An 11,188-nucleotide genomic window follows, 5' to 3' on the forward strand; every position below is an offset into this window, starting at 1 on the left:
TTTGGTGTATTTTATAGCATTTGGGTGCATTTGGGACCATTTGGTTGCCTTAAGAAACTCGATGGAAAATGGGCCGAATTATTGCAAAAGTTCCTGCCACGAAGTCTCGTCGGAATTTTTCGCAACAAACGCACCTAATCCACAGTACCAGACCCTAAAATCATGTTTTGGTGCGTTTCGCATCATTTGGGTGCATTTGGGACCGTTTGTTGCCTTACGAAACTCGGTGGAAAACATGTTGAACTAGTGCCAAAGTATGTGCCACGAAGTCGCCTCAGAATTTTTCGCAACGAACGCAACCGATCAACCCCATTGGACCCTAAACTTATGATTTGGTGTGTTTCATACCATTTGGCTGCAATTGGGACAGTTTGTTTGCCTTACGAACCTCGGAGAAAAAATGGGCCGAACTATTGCAAAAGTTCATGCCACGAAGTCGCTGTTGGAATTTTTTGCAACGAACGCACCCGATCCACCCCATTGGACCATAAACTTATGTTTTTGCGTGTTTCATACTATTTGGGTGCATTTGGACCATTTGGTTGCTTTACGAAACTCGGTGGAAAAGGGGCTAAACTAGTGCAAAAGTTCGTGCCACGATGTCACGTCAGAATTTTTTGCAACGAACGCACCATATCAACCCCATTGGGCCCTAAACTCAGGTTTTGGTGTGTTTCGTACCATTTAGGTCCAATTGGGATAGTTTGGTTGCCATATGAATCTCGGTGGAAAACGGGACGAACTAGTACAAAAGTTCGTGCTACGAAGTCGCGTTAGAATTTTTCGCAACGAACGCACCCGATCTACCCTATTCGACTCTAAACTCATATTTTGGCACGTTTCATACCATTTGGGTGCATTTGGGACCATTTGGCTGCCTTACGAAACTCGATGCAAAACGGGCCGAACTAGGGCAAAAGTTCGTACGACGAAGTCGCGTCGGACTGTTTCGCAACGAACGCACCCGATCCACCCATTGGACCCTAAACTCTTGTTTTGGTTTGTTTCGGACCATTTGGGTGCAATTAGGACAGTTTGGTTGCCTTACGAATCTCGGTGGAAAACGAGCCGAACTAGTTCAAAAGTTTGTGCCACGAAGCCGCATCGGAATTTTTCGCAACGAGTGCACCCGATCCACACCATTGGAACCAAAACTCTTGTTTTGATGTGTTTCGTACCATTTGGACCGTTTCGTTGCCTTACGAAACATGGTGCAAAATAGGGCCGAACTAGTGCTAAAGTTCATGCCACAAAGTCGTGTCTGAATTTTTCGCAACGAACGCACCCCATCCACCCCATTGGACCCTAAACTCATGTTTTGGTGTGTTTCGTACCATTTGGGTGCAATTGGAATAGTTTGGTTGCCTTACAAATCTCGATGGAAAACGGGCCGAACTAGTGCAAAAGTTCGTGCCACGAAGTCGCGTTGGAATTTTTCGCAACGAACGCACCCCATCCACCCCATTGGACCCTAAACTCATGTTTTGGCGCGTTTCATACCATTTGGTTGCATTTGGGACCGTTTGGCTGCCTTACGAAACTCGGTTCAAAACGAGCCGAACTAGGGCAAAAGTTCGTACCACGAAGTCGCGTCATAATGATTCGGAACGAACGCACCTGATCCACCCTATTGGACCCTAAACTCATGTTTTGGTGCATTTCATACCATTTGGGTCCATTTGGGACCGTTTGGTTGCCTTAAGAAATTCGGTGGAAAATGGGCCGAATTAGTGCAAAAGTTCATGCCACGAAGTCACGTCGGAATTTTTCGCAACGAACGCACACGATCCACACTATCAGACCCTAAAATCATGTTTTGGTGCATTTCGTACCATTTGAGTGCATGTGGGACCGTTTGGTTGCCTTACAAAACTCGCTCCAAAACGGGCCGGACTAATGCAAAAGTTCGTGCCACGAAGTCGTGTTGGAATTTTTCGCAATGAACGCACCCGATCCACCCCATTCGACTCTAAAATCATGTTTTGGCGTGTTTGGTACCATTTGGGTGCATTTGGGACCGTTTGGCTGCCTTACGAAACTCGGTGCGAAATGAGCCGAACTAGGGCAAAAGTTTGTTCCACGAAGTCGCGTGTTGGCGCCTACCAACGTCACCTAGCGATGACGCCCGCAGACGGCAATTTGGGACGGCAGTATTTCATGAACCATGAATAGATCCGCAAGTGCACGGAATACCGCTGTAGCATTTTACCCAGGAGTATACCGGGGTGTCATTTATATTTCCGCAGGGAAGGCGATGAGTGAGAGAATATATAGATCAGTTGGTGAGATCTATCTAGATTGGATATTCTCATGCATAAACAAGGGGTAAGATAATAACATGGTAGGAGGTAGTGTGACACACACACAAACTACTCTCTTGGATAAAAGAATAAAGGTTACTTTAGGCCGGGAGCAAGGTAAAAGTCAGAGGTCGAGTCAGCTGTGCTAGGCTAGCTATATCTACACTTTCTCATTAGTTAGCTCATCAGAGATTAAACTACACAACAGGGAGATCGCTATCGAAGTAACGGGAGGAGCCCGTACACCACATCGACTTTATGTACCCCCTACCCCCCATACCGAACATGGAGGATTACTAAAAGGCACGGACAGGGCTGTCACCACCTGCCGGCTACCTCTACAAACCATGGGTATAGTTGACATCTAGCAACTCTTAGCTAATCTAGACACCATGTCTACACTAGTAAGGGATACTCTAGTGTCCGGCGCAGATCCCCCACCCTCCGGATGGACAGACATCACACTAGAGCAATCATATGAATACTAGAGCAGTTGATAGAGTTCTAAGAACAAAAGACTAACCATCTCTAGCACAGGGCGATCTTGCAATGCAAGCATTGAATAATAACGCAACCATGACAAGAAGCATATACTCGATAACTCAGAATATACTTCAAGCAGATATCGGTAACCATAGTCTAATTCTATTACAAACGACCGAATATTACAAGAGAGAGCTAGAGATGAACCCATACTAGACTCTCGAGCAACTCCGGCGACTCGATGACTCCTAGACTTCTCCTAAACTGCACCAAGCCTAAAGACTATGCAAGGAATGCAAGAGAGGAAGTGAGAGGCGTGGTGTGTGTGTGTGTGTGTTGTATTCTCTTCCACCCCCCCTTCTATTTATAGTAGGGAGCCACCAGCCGCAGCACCCCAAATCGATGTTGTGAGCCAACAGGGAAGCGCCACGTGCCTTGGTTGAGGCGGTGGGGCCCACGGGCCTGGCCGGCCGACCAGGTAGGTCGGTCGGCCTGCCCAGGCCGCCAACCACCCCCAACTACCTGGAGTGGGCTTGTCTTGATCTCCCCTTGTCCTAAAGTTGAGGCACGGCCTGCCTCAGCTGAGTTTGCATCAGTTCTTGGGCTTCACTTGGTCCATTTGAGCCTAAAGCGGTACTCTGATATTTTCTGTGATTTTGTGTCGGGCCAAAGTGTGCTTGTGACCTGCATATTAGCTTGAAAACACAACTTGCATATTCTAAAATGTAAAGTGTGATTTAGGAACTTTATTGGATAAGGATGCGTGTAAGAAATGCAAACTCTCATGATTTACTAATCAAATTGACGCCTGGAAATGGTCGTTATTGAGCGTCAACAAGATCCCCCAAGCTGTCCTTTGCTCATCCCGCGCAAAGTAGGACAAATCAGGTTGTTGATCAGAAAATCACTTTGACTCGTACCTTAACTGTCATGTCATAGTCTGAAGCAAAGAGATTCATCTATAAGCTTAAATAAGTTGGTTAGCATACCTTTGCTCAATTACCTTACTCCCTCATGGGGCTTTTTAGCTGTCTCCTTGTCTTGGGCTGTTGAGAGTTAGAATGGTGCATAAAGCAGTACTTACTTGTTCATAGATCCTCAATCCATCTAGAGACACTTTTTTTGAAAGATTTTTTGAAAACATGGCAAAGCTCCAGGATAACTCTCTCGAGGCACTCATCTTGTATTTCTTTACCAGGGCAGTGTTTGCCTTTGATCTTCCCTACTACTACAAGCCTTTGTGGAGCTCAAGGTAGGATAAGAACAGAGCACACTTGTATTCTATTTATTGTAAAGTCAAAGAGAGGATCCATGGAGAAACAAGTCATGCAATCTAGATCAAAAGGTGCAAGTGTATGAATGGATGGATAGATGGATGAATATGACTTACTCCTTGAGGTAATGGCTTTTCTCTCTCAAATCATCCCTGTCCTTCTCTCTTTTTCTTTTTCTTTTTGAGACATGGTTACCCCCTTTTTCTCTCTTTTTTTGGGTCGTGCTTCTTTGGCATGCCATCTTTTCTCTTCTTTTTAGGGCAACCATAATCTGACTTTATTTTATTTCAGGAATGTTCTACGAGAGAGATCACCAAGACATGGAGCGTTTATAGATGTGAAGTGGATGGTAGTGCTAATTCCCAGTGTAGGAATATAACAAATGGATGCGACGTGTACGTGCTTATGAACGAGAAAGCATGAAGAGCAATCTTACTAGGGTCACCCAATTTGACAAAACTCAACAGAATATCAAGCAGCATATGTATAAGGGTTTTTCATGGAATATGACATATGGCTCTGGTAGGACATTGCATATCGCTGGGAAACTTGCCTTTTAATTTTTCTTCTTTTTTTTAAATTTTCTTTTTTCGAAAACAACTCCAGACTTCAAGCATCACTAGAACAAGCTTGCATAACCTTATTTAGCATATCTAAACTCACAACAACTTAGACTCGGCTCAAGCATATGCAACCCACGGAACATTTAGGTTTATTGGCAACATATTTGTATAACCAATGAATATAAACTCAAGAGGACTCTTATTTTCAAACTAGGCACAACAGACATGATAGAGTAAAGCAAAACTCATCCTTTCAACTTATCAAAAGGGAGTTAAAACATTCTTACCGCGCATCATGGAAAAGGGAAATAAAGCAGTAAATTTTTATTTTGTTTTTGGAAGCTTTTATCAATTTTTATTGAAAGCAAATAAAGGGATACAGTTGACTTAGGGGAGGGAACCTCCCCCAAGCTAGCTCATAGTTTAGGGTCAAAAAGCAGGACCTTTCTCCATACCTGATCAGGTTGAGGTCAATTCTTCCGTACCTGGAGAAGTAGTAGCGGTTGATGACGTCTTGTGCTTCTTGCGCCACACCTTCTTGGTCTTCTTTGGTGGCGTAGGCGGCGCAGGAACAGGATCCTCGGATGTTGGATAGATGATTTCCAGATCTTCCCATACTGTATTGGTGATGAAGTCAGGGATCTTCTGATCATCTTCCACTGGCTCGGTTGGTGGAGTATGAATTTCCCAATCCTCCCAAGCTGGCTTGGAAGAGGGGTGATAGTCTTGATCATCCCAACCGGTATCTTCCCATAGCCCTTGTTTCTCACTATCCTCATGAATCAGGAATACCTCTTTCTTGTTTTGGAATTTAAATTTCATGGTCTTTCCCATGATACGGAGGCTGATTCTTCCTCTCCCCACATCAATTCTTGCATTTGCATCCTTGAGGAATGGTCGCCCAAGTATGAGCGGAATTCCAAGATCTCCTTCCATATCAAGGACTACGAAGTCCACCAATATGTAGGTATTCTTGACTTTTACCATTAACCTTTCCACAACTCCTTCTGGATATCTTATCGTGGAATCTGCTAGCGGAACACACATAGTGGTAGGGGAAATTGATGGATAGCCTAGCTTCTCGAAAGTCACCTTAGGGCATGATGTTAACACTGGCTCCAAGGTCACAAAGGGCGTGATCAAATTCATAATCAAAGATTGAGCAGCTGATCACTGGGGTTCCGGGATCTTCTCTTATTGTGGCTGCCAACTCGCCCCACGCACCTCTTCTTGGGCGTGTGAGCTTCTCTGCATAGCTGAGGGATGTCCTGCTAAGGGGCTCTTTCCACATAGCATTGATGACATTCACGCTTTCTAGAGTTGATTCAGGTTGCCCCGGAATCTTCCCTAGTTCAGCAACAGGTGCAGCAGCAGCTAGTTGAGCCAATTGAGTTTCTAGCGCCTTATTGAAACTCAGCTGGTTCTTCATAGCAGTGGAGAATCCGTCCATCTTGGCATGGATGGTCTCCATAGATTTGTCTGTAGCGGCCAAATTCTTCTGAAGGGACTCGTTGATCTTCGCTTGGCCGTAGACAAAATGTCTCAAGGTAGGCTGGTTAGGACCGAAAGAATTCGAATTCCCATTACCTCCTTGGTAATATGGGCGTGGTTGATTCCACCCCTGACCTCCTTGTGGACGAAACCCATTGCTATTGAGGAATAGAGCTTCTTCTTGGGTTTATGGGCAATTGTCGCCCGAATGTCCAACATTCCCGCAGACCTCGCACGTCATGCGAGTTTCCAAGGCTTGAAGTGTTTGCATCTGAGCCTTATCTTGGGAATAATCCTCAAATTTCTTGAGGAGTAGATCAATCTTCATAGCGAGCATGTCGGCCTCCTTGACGGAGTGCATACCTCGCTGGCGCGGTTGGAGGTGATCATCGCTCCAACCTTGGTTGGAAACCATCTTCTCGATCAATGATGTAGCTCTTTCAATGGTCAGCGAGAAGAAAGCTCCACCCGCAGCGGCATCCACATGATCACGGGATGACTGTGTCAACCCGTTGTAGAAGTTCTGTAGAATGAGCCAATTATCCATTCCATGGTGCGGACACGCCAGAATATACTCCTGAAGCCTCTCCCAAGCTTCCGAAATTGACTCATTTGATGCCTGCTGGAAGTTCGAAATCCGACCACGAAGAGCATTGGTTTTGCCCGTCAGGAAGAACTTCGAGAGGAACGCCTTGGCACATTTGTCCCAAGTATCCACAGTAGCCTTGTTAGCATAAAACCATTGCTTCGCTCTTCCCAAGAGAGAAAACGGAAACAGACGGAGCTGGATTGCATCTTGCGATACACCCTTAATAACAAAAGTACTACAAAGCTCCAGGAACTGCTGGAGATGAGCGCTGGCATCCTCATTGGCCCTGCCACAAAATGGGCTGGCCTGCACCATCGTAATGATACCCCGTCTTGATCTTGAAATTTTCTCCTCCGGTGTTAACCTCGGGTCCAGTCGGGACCTAGCTAGCAGACGGAGCAGAGTAATCATGGAGTGTCTTCTGGGCCATAGATCTAGGAGCTGACGATGATGCGATGACTGGATCAACTACCAAGAGTGATCTCCGAGGTGATACGAGACGAGCTCACGTACGCCTCAAAAGTGACTCTAGATCGGAATGAAAGTTTTGCGGCAAGTCGAAACCGGTCATACACTACCCTGTTTTCATATCAACGAAGACAAGAAAACAAAGCCAAGTTAGCCTATTTAGCAAGCGAATGCCAATTTCGATTTTGTTCACAACTCTGTCTATATATTTCACTCTGTGCCTTCCCTGGCAATGCCGCCAAAAATGCTTGTTGGCGCCTACCAACGTCACCTAGCGATGACGCCCGCAGACACCAATTTGGGATGGCAGTATTTCATGAACCACGAATAGATCCGCAAGCGCACGGAATACCGCTGTAGCATTTTACCCGGGAGTATACCAGGGGTGTCATTTATATTTCTGCAGGGAAGGCGATGAGTGAGAGAATATATAGATCAGTTGGTGAGCTCTATCTAGATTGGCTATTCCCATGCATAAACAGGGGTAAGATAATAACATGGTAGGAGGTAGTGTGACACACACACAAACTACTCTCTTGGATAAAAGAATAAAGGTTACTTTAGGTCGGGAGCAAGGTAAAAGTCAGAGCTCGAGTCAGATGTGCTAGGCTAGCTATATCTACACTTTATCATTAGTTAGCTCATCAGAGATTAAACTACACAACAGGGAGATCGCTATCGAAGTAACGGGAGGAGCCCATACACCCCGGCGACTTTATGTACCTCCTACCCCACCATACCGAACGTGGAGGATTACTAAAAGGCACGGACATGGCTGTCACCACCTGCCGGCTACCTCTACAAACCGTGGGTATAGTTGACATCCAGCAACTCTTAGCTAATCTAGACACCATGTCTACACTAGTAAGGGATACTCTAGTGTCCCGCGCGGAGCCCCCACCCTCCGGATGGACAGACTATCACACTAGAGCAATCATATGAATACTGGAGCAGTTGATAGAGTTCTAAGAGCAAAAGACTAACCATCTCCAGCACAGGGCGATCATGCAATGCAAGCATTGAATAATAACGCAACCATAATAAGAAGTATATACACGATAACTCAGAATATACTTCAACCAGATATCGGTAACCATACTCTAATTCTATTACAAATGACCGAATATTACAAGAGAGAGCTAGAGATAAACCCATACCAGACTCTCGAGCAACTCCGGTGACTCGATCACACCTAGACTTCTCCTAAACTCCACTAAGCCTAAAGACTATGCAAGGAATGCAAGAGAGGAAGTGAGAGGTGTGGTGTGTGTGTGTGTGTTCTATTCTCTACCCCCCCTCCCCACTTCTATTTATAGCAGGGAGCCACCAGTCGCAGCACCCCAAATCGACGTTGTGAGCCAACAGTGAAGCGCCACGTGCTTTGGTTGAGGCGGTGGGGCCCACGGGCCTGGCCGGCCGACCAGGTAGGTCGGTCGGCCTGCCCAGGCCGCCAACCACCCCCAATTTCCTAGAGTGGGCTTATCTTGGTCTCACCTTGTCCTAAAGTTGAGGCACGGTATGCCCCAGCTGGGTTTGCTTCAGTTCCTGGGCTTCACTTGGTCCATTTGAGCCTGAATCGGTACTCTGATATTTTCTGTGATTTTGTGTCGGGCCAAAGTGTGCTTGTAACCTACATATTAGCTTGAAAACACAACTTGCATATTCTAAAAGGTAAAGTGTGATTTAGAAACTTTATTGGATAAGGATGCGTGTAAGAAATGCAAACTCTCATGATTTTCTGATCAAGTTGACGCCTGGAAATGGTCATTAGTGAGCATCAACATCGCGTCAGAATGATTCGCAACGAAAGCACCCGATCCACCCCATTGGACCCTAAACTCATGTTTTGGTGTGTTTCATACCATTTGGGTGCATTTGGGACTATTTGATTGCCATAAGAAACTCGGTGGAAAATGGGCCGAACTAGTGCAAAAGTTCGTGCCATGAAGTCGTGTCGGATTTTTTTGCAACGAACGCAACCGATACACCCTATCAGACCCAAAAATCATGTTTTGGTGCATTTCGTACCATTTGAGTGCATTTGTGACCGTTTGGTTGCATTACAAAACTCGGTGGAAAACGGACCGGACAAGTGCAAAAGTTCGTGCCACGAAGTCGCGTCAAAATGTTTCGCAACGAAACGCACCCGATCCACCCATTGGACCCTAAACTCATGTTTTGGTGCATTTGATACCGTTTGGGTGTATTTGTGACCGTTTGGTTGCGTTACAAAACTCGGTGGAAATGGGCCGGATTAGTGCAAAAGTTCATGCCATGAAGTCGCATCGGAATGTTTCGCAATGAACGCGCCCGATGCACCCATTGGACCCTAAACTCTTGTTTTGGTGCATTTGATACCATTTGGGTGCATTTGGGACCATTTTATTGTCTTACGAACTCGGTGGAAAACCGGTCGAACTAGTGCAAAAGCTCGTGCCACGAAGTCGCGTCGGAATTTTTTGTAACGAACGCACCCGATCCTCCCCATTGGAAGCTAAACTCTTGTTTTGTTGCGCTTCGTACCATTTGGCTGCAATTGAGACCGTTTGGTTGCCTTAGGAAACACGGTGCAAAACGGTCCGAACTAGTGCAAAAGTTCGTGCCACGAAGTCGGGCGAAATTTTTCACAACAAATGCACCCGATCCACCCTATTGGACCCTAAACTAATGTTTTGGTGTGGTTTGTACTATTTGGGTGCAATTGGAACAGTTTAGTTGCCTTACGAATCTCGATGGAAAACGGGCCGAACTAGTGCAAAAGTTCGTGAGACGAAGTCGCGTCGGAATTTTTCGCAACGCACGCACCCGATCCACCCCATTCGACCCTAAACTCATGTTTTGGCGCATTTCGTAGCATTTGGGTGCATTTGGGACTGTTTGGCTGCCTTACGGAACTCGGTGCAAAACGGGTCGAACTAGGGCAAAAGTTCGTGCCATGAAGTCGCGTCAGAATTTTTGGACCCTAAACTCATGTTTTGGTTTTGTTTCGGACCATTTGGGTGCAATTAGGACAGTTTGGTTGCCTTACGAATCTTGGTGGAAAACGAGCCGAACTAGTTGATGTAGACGCGGCCCGATCTTCCGAGAGGTAGGGGTAAATTCGATTGGTGGAGTACGTGACGTTGGCGATCAGGCTTCTAATCAAACACGAATTCGAAGTCTGCAACCGTGAAGGCTTGATTGACCTCGCCGAGAAGGCTTTTCCTACAAGCGAATCGAAGGACACAAGCAAGAAGTTGGTGAAACAAGATAATTCTTCAGTCTTTTTAACAAGCTTTATTTGAGAAGGTCTTTTGTAAGTTAGTGGCTTTGGATCTTATATGAACCTTACCATTGATTTTAACTTGTTAATCAATCCAACCCTTGATCAATGCCTTGAATCTATTCCTATCAAAACCATTATTCCTTTTTCCTTCATGGCTCCCTGGTTAAGCCATGATGTTTGTTAACAAAAACCCCCATCAATAGTCATTCTATTCCTCTTGGTGTTATGCCTGATCTTGCTGGCTATTTTGATTTCAACATCTGAATCCTATATTTTCATTCTTGCTCAGTTAATTTGAGATAAAATTAAAAAGGTTTATGGTAATAATAAACTTTTGAAATATAGTCCTTGATGCAATAATCATGCATCACATCATTTCATGCCATTCGTCAGTGCATAGTGTTGCATCATGATCGGGAATCTGTAGACTGACTATTGGGTATGTGTTTGAGTACCACTTCGTGGGTTGTCTTCAGTTCCTATCTTATCGTTGCTGGTGCTACTGGGTTGCCACTCATGATTTCTCTTGTGGTGGAGTTTAGTCATATAACCTTGATGCCACGACGAAACCTAGACTCTCGTGTGTGCTGCAGCCACATGATTGAGCTACTAGGAGCGTGCTGGTGTCTAGGTATGTGTGACGTAACTCACTGCAATCCCCTTCTATGCAACCTTACTAGTGTCCTAACCTCTGATCCTTACTCAAGTGTATAGGGCTAACGAGTTTTAGTCACGGGAATATGGGTACGATGTGT

The 11,188-nt window shown here is 45.5% G+C and overlaps 1 non-coding gene across 1 annotated transcript; it reads left to right on the plus strand.

Annotated features, from left to right (window-relative positions):
• The first annotated feature begins 6,656 nt into the window (after positions 1-6,656).
• On the plus strand, positions 6,657-6,763 carry LOC120696318. The gene has a single exon (XR_005684095.1). It is a non-coding gene; the product is annotated as a small nucleolar RNA R71 (small nucleolar RNA).
• The last annotated feature ends 4,425 nt before the right edge of the window (positions 6,764-11,188 follow it).

This window comes from Panicum virgatum, chromosome 2K, assembly GCF_016808335.1.
Source record: "Panicum virgatum strain AP13 chromosome 2K, P.virgatum_v5, whole genome shotgun sequence".
NCBI classification, from domain to species: Eukaryota; Viridiplantae; Streptophyta; class Magnoliopsida; order Poales; family Poaceae; genus Panicum; species Panicum virgatum.